The sequence below is a fragment of the Mus caroli genome, unplaced genomic scaffold (assembly GCF_978045245.1).
Source record: "Mus caroli unplaced genomic scaffold, Mus_caroli_1 scaffold_10, whole genome shotgun sequence".
Taxonomy (NCBI): Eukaryota; Metazoa; Chordata; class Mammalia; order Rodentia; family Muridae; genus Mus; species Mus caroli.
The window spans coordinates 41,162,821-41,167,274 of NW_028227265.1; the positions used below are offsets into that span (position 1 = coordinate 41,162,821).

The 4,454-nt window shown below is 47.6% G+C and overlaps 1 long non-coding RNA gene across 1 annotated transcript; it reads right to left on the reverse strand.

Annotated features, from left to right (window-relative positions):
• Positions 1–1,358: 1,358 nt before the first annotated feature.
• Positions 1,359–3,202, reverse strand: LOC147002362 (uncharacterized). The gene is made up of 3 exons (XR_015048718.1): positions 3,164–3,202; positions 2,612–2,869; positions 1,359–1,504 (listed from the first exon to the last, which is right to left on the reverse strand). It is a non-coding gene; the product is annotated as an uncharacterized LOC147002362 (long non-coding RNA).
• Between the last annotated feature and the right edge of the window lie 1,252 nt (positions 3,203–4,454).

Below are 4,454 nucleotides of genomic sequence, written 5' to 3' on the forward strand. Positions count from 1 at the left end.
GTTAGCTCATCTACAGATGCTAAAAGGGCTGGGAACTCATCTTGGACTCCCTTATAGCTAGGTGCCAGCATGTGACTTGAACACTGTTTACCAAATGTATCTACCTAGATCTAAACATGCAAAGGTTGTGTTTGGTGTGTGGACAGGGGAGAGCCATGACCATAGCAGCAGGCAAAATACGGAGTACCAAGCAATGAGTCCCACAAGTCAAGGACAAACAACCTGACAGTATAAAATGCATGGCTCAGAAAGCCATGGAGGGGGGAAGCAAATGACTGGGGAGGTTGAGAAAAGATGTGCAGCTGGCAAACAGGAAGCAATGGGATTGGAGGCTTCCTCACAGTGTTTGACAGCAGTGTGAAATTCCGTAAGGTGTCAGTACCCTCTCCTTCCAGTTTTATAGACTAAAACTGATGAGGTACATGCCCTACCTACAGCACTTCTAGAGCACAGACATGCAGATAGAGTCCAAACCCTCTCAGGTTGGTTGAGGTGACTGGTCCTCCCAGCACTCAGGGACAGTGGGGTAAGGGAGAGGCCCTTGGAGCAGCATGAGCCTCCACCAGCTCCCACACTAGTGGCAGACCCTGGGATCTAAGCTTTCCCTTGCTCACCCCAACCTGCCGTGCACACACAGTCATGTTCTACATACACTGCACGGTGTACAAAGCAGGGGCATTGTGCACACGAACAAATAGAGAGAACTAGGGTGCTCTCTGTAGCACTGCTACAGGAAGAACATGGGAAACGGACTCTCTAGGGTAAAGACTGTAATGTGCAGCCCAGATTTCTCTTCAGGATGGAGATATTGCTCCTTCCTCCATCTTCCAGATGTGTTTGTTGTTTAATGGCTCATAGCTGAGTTCCTCTAGGAAAAGTCTTTACGGGACACAGCAGCCATGTCAATAGTGACACACCCTCCTCAGCAGAGCCCGTGGTGAATGACAGGACAGTAGTGAGAAGGCCCTGACTCTTTCTCTAAGAAAACAATTCAGAAGGCCTGCTCCTCCTCCAGAGGACCCCACAGGATCACCCATGGTCCTAACCAAGATTTGCCCTAGGCAGTTAACACCCAGGATCCTGGGTGTTGGTAGAATATAGAAAGCACCTGTCAGGAAGATAGGACACATTTAGTCTTTCTCTGAGGCAAAAGTAGTACAAATACTGTTGTCTTATGTCCTGTCATGACGGAGACAGTTCTGCTTCCTCTCTTAGCACCAGCCAATAGTCAGAATCAACTCCCAAGATGACCAAGGGTATGGACCTGCATAAGGAGGAGAAAGACTGTGTGATTATTTGAATAAGAATGGTCCCCAAGGAGATGTAGTCTCCCCTCCCCCAGCCTGAAACCTGCTTGATCAGGGGTGGAGCTTCCCGCTCAATCGTTCTGCCACGCCCACTGCTGGAGCCGCTGCTTTGCTGTTCCGAAAGCCATCACGTGTTCACCTGCAACCTTACTCCAAGATTATTTGGCGGGAATCGGGTCCCTCCTTGTCCTTCATAACTGAGTGTCGGAAATAAAAAATTGAGCTTTGATCAGAAAAAAAAAAAAAAAAAAAAGAATGGTCCCCATAGACTCATATGTTTAAATACTTGGTTCCCTGCTCCCCATTGGTAGAATTAGGAGGTGGACGGGGTGTGATCAAAAGACTCATTCCATTCCCAGTGTCTGTCTCTCTCTCTGCCTTTAACTTTCAGATCCAGATGTAAGCTCTCATGTCCCGCTGGTGGTGCACACCTTTAATCCCAGCACCCAGGAGACAGAGGCAGATGAATCTCTGATTTCCAAACCAGCCCGGTCTACATAACAAGTTCTAGAACAGACAGGGCTACACAGAGAAACCCTGTCTTGACAACCAAACAAAAAGATGTAAGCTCTCAGAAACTGTAAACGGAAATTAAATGTTTTCTTTCATAAGAGAACATTTGGTGATGGTGCTTTATCACAGCAACAAGAAGAAACTAAGACAGACTGTCTGACAAAAGAGTCAGGGGGCCTCGTCAACCTATGTGGTGAGAGCTTCTAGAAAGATTGTCCTTGGAATCCAATCCTGGGGCTTCTGAATTAAAGGGATTACAGGGAAACAGATGATAAAGTCAGAAAAGATCTTTGAAAAACATTCGCCATGATCAAGTTTAATACCTTGAGATACGCATGATGTCCCTAACATGTGACCAGAATGATGCTGTGACCTTGAGCCATTGAGATGCAATGAGGTCGCCCATGGGACATACTGGGTACCATGCCTGACACATCTCTGGCCCTCTGTTGAGATCAACCTCAAAGTCCTCAGGAGGACTCTCCAGAACCCCCTGCCAGGTACCCTTTCCAAGAGCAACCCCACTCCCTCTGTCTTGGGACTGGATTAGGAAAGAGGCTCTTCATAGGCGGTCCTCAAATTCCTCAAACAGGAGGGGATAAAAGAGTCCTTTAATTGGTACCACAAAGACTTTTCCAGAGAGAAAGAAATAGAACTGTTAAATGAAAGGCAGATTTCTCTACAGGGGGGGGGGGGGCAGTCAGCTGGCCTGGAGTCAGAGCCCAGCTACTGAGCCATTTTCCAAGAGGGGAGCCAGAACAGAGGGAGAATCGTACCCCACTCACGCTCACCAAATGTCCTGGTTCTGGCTGGCTGAGGCATGCTGCATGAATGAATGGGAGGTGGTGTCAGCACTGCGGGACAGCAGTTCCACACACAGCTTGGCACGGCCCACTCATTAGGATGGGGCCACATGGACGACTCGAGACAGCAGGCAGACAGAGCTGCTGACTTGAAGATACAGTTCCAGATGGTACCCGCCCCCAGAGCCCTGAGTGGATTGAAGGCCTTCAGTAGTTCATGGTTAACTGCTCCATAGGAGCAGGTTCCTATTTGAAAATCAAAACAACAACAAAAACCCACTGAGACATCTCACAGCACACAGGGGGACCTCAGCTACATCACTGGCCCGAAGGAAGAAATGGAGAACCTAAAGCCCATGTGTGGGTCTCAGGAAACCCGAGAGCCCAGGTAGGGTTAGGTGAGCATTTCCTCATCCGCTTTGGCTTAGATATTCACTTATGCAGCTTCTGCAGTCACTCTAGCAAAATACCCCATGGCTGGTTTAATTTGTAAAGAAAAAAGTGTGTGTGTGTGGGGGGGGGGGGTCCTCTTTAGCTCACAGTTCTGAAGATCCAAGAGTGTCAAGTCAGCTTCTGTTTGGTTCTGCTGCCTTTTGGCAGATGGTGTCACAATGACAAGACAGGACACAGAGCAGGAGAGGCTGGGCTGTTCTCAGAGCAGCCTGAATTTCGTGACATAGGAGCTATGTCAATTGTTCCATGATCAGCACCCCTTACCCTTGTGCCTGGAACACTTCTTTTCTTTTTTTCTTTTTAGTTCTGATATTTTGAGACAGTCTTCCTTCCTACATAGGCCAGGCTGGCATTGTAGAAATTTTTAATCCCTGTCTTTGACCATTTATTTCCTGGATAAACACACACACACACACACACACACAACCATTATATTTACAATAAGCCTTAAACAACAAAATAACTGGGCAGATATCAACCCTCTATGTATTAAAATTTATTTCCTATCGATTATGCCAAGTTATTACTTATTATGTTTCATCTGGGCTGCTCTTAACTCCAAATGACCAGCCCTCGGGGCCATGTTTTCTTGACTCCTAACCCATGGCGACTTTCTCTTTCTCCTCACCTTCTTCTCTCCCTCATGATTCCCCTCCAACATCCCAAGCCTAGGCACCCTAAACCCTGCCTATATCTCTTCTGCCCAGCTATTGACTGTGGGCATCTTTATTCACCTATCAGAAATAACTTGGGGGGTGGGCGGGAAGGTCACATAGCTCACTTGGGTCTACATTCAGATTCTCTTGGTCAACCAGGTCTTGGGGAACCCGCACTTAGCATTTAAGACTAAACCTCAGCAGGCTGACCCCAAGCTTGCCTATGCAGGAATTACAGCCATGTACCACCATCCCCAGCATCCTGCTTCTTAAAGGTTTCATCACTACAACATTGCCCATTGGGCACTAAGCATCAAGTCTGTAAATCTTTGTGGACAATGTACATCTGAACTATAGCAGTTCAATTTCAGAGACATTTGTGGGGGTGACTACATAACTCATCAGAAGCACTGCCTGGACCTTGTAGGTTTCAGTCGAGCAACACATGAAGCCAAAACTGCATATGGAACAAAGTTCCCAACCCCTTCCTAACTCAGGTCACTTCTGCCCAGACCTAGTGAAGGGAGACCTAAGCTATAGAGTCTGACTTCAGAGGAAGTCAGGCCCCCAAACATCAAACTCAGGAAGATCTCAGAGACCATGTTCTCGTTTTTGCAGATGGAGATGCTGCATCAAAATTCCTCCTGGGATGCTGAGAGACAGTTCAGCAGTTAAGTACACGCACTGCTCTTGCAAGGGACCCGAGTTCAGTCCCCAGCATC